The sequence below is a fragment of the Lactuca virosa genome, chromosome 1 (assembly GCF_052849685.1).
Source record: "Lactuca virosa cultivar CGN04683 chromosome 1, Lactuca_virosa_CGN04683_v6, whole genome shotgun sequence".
NCBI classification, from domain to species: Eukaryota; Viridiplantae; Streptophyta; class Magnoliopsida; order Asterales; family Asteraceae; genus Lactuca; species Lactuca virosa.
In genome coordinates this window covers 25,955,070-25,967,467 of record NC_136426.1, presented here as the reverse complement: position 1 = coordinate 25,967,467, position 12,398 = coordinate 25,955,070, and the positions used below count along the sequence as shown (strand labels likewise).

Sequence of the window (12,398 nt, the reverse complement as noted above, 5' to 3'; positions counted from 1 at the left end):
TGTAATTTATACATCTTAAAATTCAAGATATGATGAATATACTTTATAATATAAAATATAGATAATGAATAATCCTATTGGTTGGGAATCTATATTTACTAAATTTCCTAGGAATTTATAAATTTCTTTGATCCATGAAAAACCCATGGATAGAATCCATAAATACTCAAATGCCCTTGTAAATGTCCTCGCCTGTTGGGGCGTGAATGGGGGTCGCATCCCTCATCTCCATCATCGAATTTCCCTTATTACACCTGCCCCCAATTGATTTTGGACTAAAAGAAGCCATTTTTTGAATAACAAATAGTTATTTATAAAAACAAAATTACATGTTACAAACAACTTAAAAAAAAAAATTTGTTAAATTTTGGCAGGTCAAAAATCATACTATTATTTATTATATTTATATAATTATATATAATTTATTAACGACGCCTCTATGGGGGTTAATTTATTAACGAGACTTCGGGACTGGACTGTCCACCATCGCCCCCGCCCCCGATATTAAAACAGGGGTTAATCTTGCTCTCGGCCCCAATTTATTTAAACAAATACCCCTGGACGAAACCCCAATTTACTTAAGAAACACACCAAGTATAAGAACTTAATCAAGTGTGAAATATATTTTATTTGTTAATTTTATAGAGAAAGTTGACGATTGTTGACTTGTATTGGTTTGCATCTGTACTGTAAAACTCCAATCCCAAACAAGAAGCAAACAACACAAACATGACAGTTTGGCAGTGTAAGCTTTTTCGAAGATCTATTACATCTTTTGGAGCTCTCCTAAGAGCTGTTAGGTTTGTAGATAAGATTCCACATCGTCTACGGAGATGTTTCTTGATCATATGGGCCTCAACAACGAGCCATGGACCTGCTGTTTTTTCAATTAGATGTATCCACATGACAACAAAGCACAGTAGACAGATATTTTTACTAATGAATGGCTCAGATCAATCAATCAATGGACTCTCATATTAAACAAATCTTTAGAAAGAGTGAACTTTACTTGTCTACAAATGAATAAGAACAAAAAACTTTTGAACATTTGTAAGAGAAAAAAGGGGTCGAAAATGAAGGCGGAAAGCAAAAAAGGCAACAAATGACTATTTCAAAACAAGTAGATATATGGCATTAAGTGCACTTTGGGTCCACGTAACAAAAATGTGGCTAAAAATTGATGAGAAGATGAAAATATCTACATGTTTTCTTTAGGGCCGGTTCTCATGGTACACATATTTTTTGTATGATTTTGACATGCCCACCAAGAGTTATCAAGATATGTATTAATATTATATACTTTATTGCAGATTTTATATCGACTTCACTATCAAAAATGGACAAATCCATTTAATTCCTGGTGAATGGACTTAATCTAATGGTCTCCATTCTATGATCCTAAAGTAGAAAAATGATATATGGACACGAAAAAAGAGTCACTTTTTAGGAAAAAGAAATATATACTAAACAAATATCAATATAAAAAAAGTTTGGAATACCTAAAACTATACAACAAACATTGTGTTTCTCGTAGTGCTAATAATCCTTGTATCTTACTATTTCTAAATTTAAAAAACACATATATGAAACAATGGTAATGTAACAATGGTAATTTTTCCTGTAACTTCTGCGCTCACCCGTTTTCCTCATGAACATCATGTGAGATAATGAGGTACACATCAGCCTGTTAAGAATCTGGTGCATACAAAGAGCCCAATCTACATTAAAATGGTAATCCTCGTATTGCAGTTACCATTGAGACTCGAACCCTTAACCATTTCTGAAAGTATATCACCCCGAAACAAAGTGTTGATCAAACCTTTACGATTTGTTCATTCTTAGGCTCTTTCTTGAAAGCATAGTGACCTAGACAAAGCAGCAGGGTTGGCCTGTAATACAGGAGAAGTAGTAATGTCATGGTGCTTCTTATTTTCTTCGACCTTTGTTTGGAAGGCCTTAAAGATCCCTCCTGTACGGATGCTTTCATTCTTGATGCCAAGTGTTAACCATATAGAACTCTTCGCAGCTTCATCAGGATCATCAATTCTAAGAGTCTTTGGAACCAAAACTGAACTCTTTTGTTTCTTTGCCTCTTCAAAACCATTTGGACTCATCAATTCCCCTTCTCTCGAATGCTTTCCTAAGATGGAAGAGTCGGCTTGGGGTAACCAAGGAATATAATTCCAGTAAGGTGAAGGGTACATCGGTCCTGCTGGAATCGGAATGGCGCAATTCCAAGGATTATAAGACCAAGGATGCCCTGGAATACTCGGTACATGGGAATGGAATCCATTTCTTTCGTGCATTCTCTCAACCGAGGAATTAGAAGTAGTCACAGTGGATCCAGTGGAGCAATCATCTCCGTTTTCTTTGTTTCTACAATTAAAATCCGGTGAATCCGAGCCAAAAGAAAGTAATTTGAGAGGAACATTTTGAACTCCTTTACAAGCATTAGCAACTTCGATCTGAGCTGCTTGGAAAGCTTCTTGGGAAATGGTTACAAACTGACATCGGGATGTTGGATTCTTGTTTTTCCGGCGACCTGATCCCACCGGCATGTTCCTCATGGTGCCTCCGGCAGTCCAGTACCTCTGGCAGCTTTTGCAGAAATGGCGAGGCTGCCTGACATTGTAATTGTTGTAGTAACAGAATTTTGTGTCCATGCTATTACAACGAGGACACGGAAGAATCTTGTCGGGTTTCTTTAGAGCTTTATCAGCTGCATCGTCACCCATGGGAGTTTTAGTGTTGCCATCTTCTTGTTTCTTATCTTCTTGCAAATAATTATTCTCCTCCATCGTCAAACCACGATTGAGATCACAACCACCGTGTTGATTATGACCACCATCACTAGACTCCACTGCGGCGGTGGAGACGACTGGAAGATTAGCAATATTCCCTCTTTCTGGATACGCAATCTTCTTCCCAAACAATCTGATACCAGTACCTTCCATCAATTTTAATTTTCCGATGAGGGGAAGTTGTCTTTGCCGTAGTATAAAAAGTATCTTTATCGTAAAAAGGCGGAGTAGTGTTGGCACTTGGCAGATGGTAGTAGTAGAAGTGGGAACCGAAGGGACTGTTTTATAAGGGTATCAAATAAATAAAGTGCATATGTGTATATTAATTTAATTTAATTTTATATAAATATTTTTACATTCCAAGTTTCTAACTTCTAGTTCTATCATCTTAAACCATTAACAAGATAAGATAAGGTCTTCAATGAATTAGGCCATTGTAATGCTAGACAGTATGAGTGAGGGAAAGAGTGACTGAAGCTTTCCCTTTTCCCTTTCAGCTGAACACCATCCCTTCCTTGACTGAGGGAAAGAGGTGAGGGTTCCTCATTCTCTTTCCTATTCCTAGTAGCCAACTTTTTTTATCTTTTTTAATACTTATTAAATTATATATCTACTAAAAATTATAAAAAAAATATAGCAAAACTCATGGTTTTTAATTCCCTACAAAATGAGTATAATATTTATAGGAAATATATTTTTTTAAAAAAATAAAAAAATAATGAGGGAAGTTTGCAACTCATTCCTTAGGTTTAGGTGAAGGAAATGAAAGTGAGGGGAAAGGTGGTGTGGCCCACAAAAAGTGAGGGAAACTCTCCACCCATACCCTCCGGTCTAATTTAAAGAATTCAATATCTTTTCATATTATTGTCGATCAGTTTTTATATTTAAATTTAATTTTTAATATCCATAATCCATTCAATGTACTATTATGTTTAATGGATTTTAACAATTATCATCATATTTTTAAACACTACTGTAAATTTTCAAAAAAATATATAAACAATAACTAAAAAAATATAATATTAAAAAACATATCTTTTAAAAATTATGAAACCTAAAAAAATCCTAATTTACAAAGTACTTCTCACGGATTACACACAGATTACTCACAGAAAGAAATCTGTGGAAAATCCCTGGGAACAATATCGCCATCACCCATGGTTTTAGCTTATCCACAGATTCCGAAAAATGGGGAAACACTTTTGGTTTGTGGGTAAAGCGTTGGTGATTTTCCACGGATTACCCACAGAAAAACACTGTTTTTTTTTCATTTTCGTCCCTTAAACGTTGTTTTTCAGTTCCATATTTCTATCGATTTACTAAATCAATGCATTTCTTTGTTTCATCAACTTATTAGACTCATCTACATACATATGTATATGTATGTGAATAATAAGTTGAAAAAAAATGATACATTGATTTATAAAGTATGTATGCATATATGTGTATAATAAGTTGATAAAAACAAAGAAATACATTGATTTATTAAACATTGTAAAGGATAAAACAAAAATTACCCACATCCTAGAATCGTTTTTTTATTTTCCGACCTTCAAACCTTGTTTTTTTCGTTCCATGCTTAACATAACTTAATAAATCAATGTATTTTTTTTGTTTTATCAATTTATTAGATACATATACATACACATGCATATATGAGTTTACTAAGTTGATGAAATAAAGGAGTATACTGAATTATTAAGTACGTATGGGTATATAAAAGTATTTATGTATGTTTAAGTGTATATTGTGAAATAAATTGAACAAACAAGTGGATACATCAATTGATTAAGTTTTATAAAAGATTGGACGAATAGAACAACATTTAATGGTAAAAAAAATGAAAAAAAAGAATATCGCCCGTGGGTAATCCGTGGGTGATAAAAAATCAATATAAAAATATGATTATATTGATTTTTTGTTTGAAATTTAATTGAAAAAGAATAACATTGATTATCTTGGATTTCATTTAATCATATACAACTCTTTCATTTAATTTTTTTCGTGTGTCATCATTTATATTTCATTTAACTTTTATTCAGTTCTAATTACCATTTATTAAACTCTTATTTAATCATAATTATCCTTTATTTAACTCTTGTCAAACCTTTATTAATTGTGGATGATTTAATAACTTTTGTTTTGTTTTGTTGAAATACTTTCTATCGGGAAAATCGATTCATAACTTTATTAGTTATCATTTTAACTAAAGATGTTATTTTATCATTTTATGATAGAATACTATAAAAAGAATTGCAATATAAACTATCTTTATTACTATTATTTTTAATAACAAATTTAAAAAAACAATTATAATATTAGTTTGTCCATTTTAAACATACATCTAACATCATATCTTAATAGGGGATATTTCAAAAAAAATCTATCAATTAACATTGATATTTAAATTATCAAAATATTTTAATACATCATCATAACCCCCACACGCTTAATTAATGAATAAATAGTAAAGCATATTATATTGAGATAATGCTACAAAAACCTTTAAATTTTGTTATTTTTATGGTTTTTTTAGATTTACACCCATTATTGTATGCAATATATTAATTTTACTCGTTTATCTATTTTCTGGTTCATGCTAGTTTGATTTTTTTTCGTTGATGTGGTACGCCAATGTTTTATAAAAAAAGTTTAAAGAATGATAAGAGTCAATGTGTTATAATATCTCTCTGTACTAATAAAAGAATAGTTTTACTCTTTTTTTTCTTATGTGTCACTCTAATACACACCCTAATTAATATTATGTCATGTGTATTTTATTGCTTCTCAATTTTAAATTTGCCCATAATAAATCAACAATAAACTAATGTGGCTCAAGAAATCAGGATATAATCTCATAAAATCAACATTCCGTTTTCAAAATGCTACAAATAAACAACTATCGAAAACTTAATCAAGTTAGATGCGTTAAATGATTAGATACGTACACTGTATAAATTATGTAAAAAAAATATTTATTTGCAAGATTAATGATTGTTATTCTTAGAGTATTTATTTTCTTTTATTAATGTCAACCAACCGTAGTACACGGATTATCATCTAGTGTTATATAAAAAAATTGAAAGAATGATTAAGAGTTGTTTTTTCTGTCTCTCATTTGTTATTTATTAAGTGTTTATTTTACTTTTGTGTTTTTATATTGTTCTTGTTTCATTCAATAATTTGATTTTATTAAATAAAAATAGTAGAAAGATGATATAACAAAAATAGTAAGTTATTATAGATATTGATATCAATGCTCTGAATAATAAGCATGTGATATAAAAATAAAATAAGCCACGTATTATATTGTTAATAACTTCTTCAATGTTTATTTTAAATAACCTTAAGCTTTAAAAAGTTGTCATTATCATATGGGAGTATGTATAAATGTTTTTATGGTAATTTGTGCAAACATGGTAATAATCATATTCATCATTTTATAGATATGCAATATCATATATTGATGTCTGTATAATACATTAATATCAATTTACAGACCATAGCAATTATTTTAATGTTAAATCTTATGATCTAAAGTTAAAATCATCGTGTCCTACATTTCTTTTAATAAATTAAAAAAAAATATTATTTAAATAAAAGAAGGCCAAAAACAGAAAGTTTAGAAGGATGATTTGTGAGCCACAAGTATGTTGTGGCCTTGATGTGTTCGGAGCGTAGTGTGGCTGGATTCTTTAGGTTGCATTGAAAAAGCGGTGTGCCCAATTAGATGGGATTTGGGTGTACAACCATACAAAAGGGAAAAAAGTGTGCTTTGGCCCATAATGTCGCACCTTGTGTACCACATCTATTCGACATTCATTACATGCCTAAATACGTTATATGCCTTTACCGATATACATAAATTCTGTCAAATGTCTTTTAAGATGATTGGTAAGATACAAGCATGCATTGTTAAAGATAAATAATATATAAGTTAGTTTTGTATTATCTTATGATCTTATCATTATCTTGTATTCTAACCAACTCTCCTAGTGATGTGACTACAACTAGGGGTGAGCAAAAACCGAACCTCAAACCGAAAAAACCGCATAAACCGAAACCGAAATGAAAACCGACGGTGCGGTTTTTAGTTTTGCAAAAACCGAAAATGTTCGGTGTGGTGCGGTTTCTAGTCTTGCAAAAACCGCAAAAAACCGAACCGTACCGAATATATATATATATATATATATATATATATATATATATATATATATATATATATATATATATATATATATATATATATATTAAGTGTTGATATTTATAAAAACGAAGAACTCATGACAATTAAAATTTCTATAAATATAAATATTTATCTTATCAGATGATGATTGTATATTTTTAAGCATACATATAATGATATTTGTAAGAACAAATAATGTTTATTACATTTTTTAATATTTAAATATGAAGAGTACTAGTGATGGTGATGATAATATCATTTTTATGTATACATTAATTGATATTATCACATGTACATGTATATGTGAAACAAATATTATATTTAATTCGTATTATATTCGAGCATTAGAAACATGTAGGATGAATGGTTGTGTCATTTGATTTCAAACCAAGAGGTGGTGGTATCGGTTCATCTTCAAGATATCATTTGGGCTTTAATTTTTTCAGCCTTATAAGAGTATCCCCCATCTTCTTTGAGATAAAAATTTCACCATTCTCACCTTTCATATAAGAGAGTCAAGTCTATGGCTTTTAACCCACATCTTTGAGGAGTCCCACATTGTTGGGGATGAAAAATCTGGCGCTCCTCATCTATATGTAAAGTTTCTCAAGAAATGATTAACACCCCTCATCCGAGTCAAAGTAACTCGTTGAGTTACCTGAGTTTTAGTAAAAAGGAAAAACAAAAACCAAACAAAAAAACTAACAAAAAACCGCAAAAAAAAAAAACCGAACCTCAAAAAACCGCAAAAACCGAACCGCATAAAAACCGAACGATGCGGTTTCTAAACTTCAAATAACCGAAGTTGCGGATTTTGGTTCGGTTTTGGCCAAAAACCGCACCGAACCGCACCATGCTCACCCCTAACTACAACTTTGTTTTGTACTGTATTTAACAATTTGTAATCTTATAATTAAATCATTAATTCAAATTATTTTATATGGTGTCAGAGTTTCACAAAATTATCCAACAAAGATCCATAACTATATTTTTTCCCTTGTCAGTCATGATTATCATGCATGCAACCTCAAACTCTGAAATGTTGTTCAACTCGACGCTCCTACAAAGTTTTCAATCAAACTCATAGGTGGCAATTTTCCGGTATGGCGCAAGCAAATTGAAGTCAATCTCATTTCCATTGCCATTAACTGTTTCTTACAATTTATGCATGGTGCTCTTCCGGCTCACTGGCTTGCATCAAAAAAAGATCTTATGGTATCTCAAAGGAAGTCCATGTCACAATCTTTTTCTTAAATAAATGTGTTAAATATACAGGTTTGACATTGGGTTGGCCTCTTTATTATTTTTGCAACCCAACCAATTTCATAAAAAGGTTGAACTTGTGTTGTCCCAGTTAATTGTTTAAAGACTGAAAAAGTATTAAAGTATAATCACTGATAACATTGTCATATGATTATATCAAAGAGAAATTACAAGGGTTCTCAGAGAAAAGCATAAAGACTACAAGGAATAAAGCGGATATAAATACTAGCTAGACAGAAACCATAATGGGCTAAAGACAAAAAGGGCTCATAAACAAGCGGGCTAATAATATAGACTAACATCCCCCCTCAAACTCACAATGCCGCAGCAATGAGCATTGAGAGTTTGTCACATAAGAACCGAAACCGAGAAGTCGATAAAGCCTTCGTAAAAATATCCGCAAGCTGCAAGGTTGATGAAACAAATGGAAGCGAAATGGTCCCAAGCTGCAGGTGATGACGAGTAAAATGACAATCAATCTCAATGTGCTTCGTCCGCTCATGAAAAACAGAATTCTTCGCAATTTGTATCGCACTTTTATTATCACAATGCAAGGGAGTAGGTGAAGAAATGTAAACTCTCATATCCGCAAGCAGCCACCGTAACCAGATAATCTCGCATGTAGTTACAGCCATAGCACGATATTCAGCCTCCGTGGAAGATCTAGAGACAACATCCTGTTTCTTGCTCTTCCATGAAATAAGAGACTCTCCAAGAAATGCACAAAATCCAGTGGTAGACTTACGATCATGACGATCACCATCCCAATCAGCATCACTATAGGCACGTAACTCAAGAGAAGACGTCGAGGGAAACAAGAGAGTCTGAAACTGAGTGCCACGAAGATATCTCAGAATACGAAGAACAGCTCCCCAATGAACAGAGGTAGGTGCAGTAACAAACTGACTGACAATATGAACAGCATGAGCAATATCTGGACGAGTGACTGTGAGATAAACCAAACTTCCCACCACAGTACGATAAAGATTCGGATCAGACAAAGGAACACCATCAGTAGGAGAGTATCGTGCATTGGTTTCAAGAGGGGTATCAACAGTCCGATTGTCAGAAAGTCCCGCCCGTGTAAACAAGTCAGATATATATTTAGTCTGAGAAAGAAGGTACCCTTTCTTAGACTGAGCGACCTCAATACCCAAGAAATAACGCAGCAAGCCCAAATCCTTCATAGCAAATCGATGAGCTAGATCATGCTTCAAAGACTCAATACCACCATGGTCATCACCTGTAATAATCATGTCATCCACATATAAGGACAGAAGAATCCGTCCTGCACTCGAGCATCTAACAAACAGAGCAGAATTGTGATTACTCTGGACAAATCCAAGAGAGGTAATCATTGTGGAGAATTTCTCAAACCAAGCACGAGGGGCTTGCTTGAGCCCATACAAAGCTTTGCGAAGCCGACAAACCTCGCCCGGTCGATGCTGAATTCCTGGAGGAGGGGTCATATAAACCTCTTCATGAAGGTCACCATTCAAAAAGGCATTCTTGACATCCATTTGAAAGATCTTCCACTGTCGAACGGATGCAACTGCAATCATAGTACGAACTGTCGTCATCTTTGCAACTGGGGCAAATGTCTCATCGTAGTCAAAACCATACTGTTGGGAATACCCTTTTGCTACAAGTCTAGCCTTATATCGTTCAACAGAGCCATCAACTTTTGTTTTTATCTTGTACACCCAACGACAACCTATCGTATGTTTCCCAGGAGGAAGAGAAACCAAATCCCATGTATGAGTCTGATGAAGAGCAGTGAGTTCCTCAGCCATAGCATTCTGCCAAAGAGGATCTGAAACAGCTTCTCTATATGATTCAGGTTCAGACAGATGATGGATGCTTGCTATAAATGAAGCAAACGGTCCTGAATATGTAGAGTAAGAAAAATCTGGTAGCTTGGTGGACTTGACAGGACGAGAAGATCTCCTGAGGGGTGGTGGTGGAGGTGGATCCTCAACTTTAATAATCGGAGGATCAGGCTCAGGAACAGGTGGAGTCGAGGCACCCTCTGAAGAAGTGGGTGTGTCATGTGCTGAGGGATCATGTGGCATAGATGAGTCTTGAGCCTCTATATCTTCATTAAAAGGATCAATACGCAGAAGATCAGACTTTGTTACATTGTGGGCTGTAGCAGGAATCGAGTAGAAAGGAATATGTTCCAAAAAAGTAACGTGCCGAGAAACATATAACTTCTGACTCACAGGATCATAGCAACGATATCCTTTCTGACCAATACCATACCCCAAAAATACACAAATAGCAGATTTCGGCCCCAGCTTGTTCCTTTCAACATGAGGACGAAGAACAAAACAAGTACATCCAAAAACTCGTAAGGAAGAGTAGTCTGGTAGATGACCATATAACTTCTCAAAAGGAGATATTCTTGAATTCAATGAAGTAGGGATACGATTAATCACATACACAACAGTTAGGACTGCTTCTCCCCAAAAGGCACTAGGGACCTGCGCAGACAGGAGCTATGAGCGGGCAGTCTTAACAATATGACGATGTTTTCGTTCTGCCACACCGTTTTGCTGAGGTGTGTCAGTACACGAAGACTGGTGTATGGTACCATCAGAAGCAAGTAACTGAGTGAAATCATTAGAGGTATATTCACCCCCTAAGTCACACCTGAAGCACTTAATCACAGCCGAATGTTGAGTTTTAACAAGAGCTCTAAAATTGCTGTAAATATCAAAGAAATCAGATCTGCGTTTCATAAGATAAACCCATGTATATCGAGTATAATCATCTATAAAAGATACATAATAGGTTGACCCACCCTTTGTGGATACTGGTGCAGGACCCCACACATCAGAATGAATAATATCAAAAGGAGGAGTAGAACAAGACATACTTTTATTGAAGGGTAAAGCTGAAAATTTTGCTAGTTTGCAACCACTACAATCAGAAATATCACAAGAGTTTAAATGACCCAAAACACCACTAGATGCTAAGAAATTCAACCGTGATACAGACACATGTCCCAAACGAGAATGCCAAAGATAAAACTCAGACGACAAAGGACTCAAACAAAAAGAAGATAAATCAATGCTGGAAGCAGCAACATCAGATACTTTGAGGACCTCCAAGACATATAGTTCCCCCACCCTACGGCCGATCCCAATCACCTTATGCGTGTGTTGATCCTGTATAACACAGACAGAATCAGAAAAGAACACCCAGTTACCAGACTTGCATAACTGACTGACTGAGGCAAGGTTCAAAGTAAGTTTAGGAATGTAATAAACATCAGGAAGAGTGATATGAGAAACAGAGACAGACCCAACACCCTCAACTAGCATAGATGTATCACTAGCAGACTTAACAGAAATAGATGACACTTGCGACAAAGAAGTAAATGATGACAAATGAGGAGTCATATGATGGGTTGCACCAGAATCTAAAATCCACAAAGATGAGGGAATATCTGAAGTGCCAGATGAAGAAGGAGCATAATGAGACATAGATGCAGACATGGCAGTGGGATTAGAAGCCAAATACTGTCTAAAGCTCTCAAACACCTTGGGATCCAATGCAGATGGTGGCATATGTCCAACAGATTCTGTGTCAACTGGTGGAACAGTAGCAGCAGCAAACTGTGGAGGACGAGGGGTCCATGGAGGAGTACCAGAGGAACGCGACTGAAACTTCTGTTGACCAGACCTATTTTGTTGCCCTGACTGAGGTTGACCAGATTTACCCTTGTTGACTAACAATGGACACTGAGCTTTCCAATGATTCTTCTGTTTGCAGAATGCACACTCATCATAAGCGACTCTTGAAGTTTGTCGAGATTGACTGGAGGAGACAGCAAGCACAGCAGGAGCGGGAGTAGGAGTAGAGGTTGCTTTAAACCCTTTATCTGCATGGGACTTGATACGAGTCTCTTCTGCAATTAACTCATGGACAACTGAATCAACTGAAGGAAGAGGAGAGCGATGAAGAATTGTTCCACGAAGACCTTCAAAATCAGAACGCAAGGCCATCAAGAACTGAACCAAGCGTTGTTCTTCCCTCCTAGCAATGTAAGGCTCAAAATCTTTTAACTCTTTAGATTCAGTAAGAGCCAATTGATCCCAGAGATCAGACATAGCAGCATAGAAATCTTGAATGCTCTGGTCATT

General features: G+C 34.7%; 1 pseudogene; it reads right to left on the bottom strand.

The window, feature by feature from the left end:
- Nucleotides 1–1,440: 1,440 nt before the first annotated feature.
- Nucleotides 1,441–3,073, bottom strand: LOC145155629 (cyclic dof factor 1 pseudogene; annotated as a pseudogene).
- Nucleotides 3,074–12,398: the final 9,325 nt, after the last annotated feature.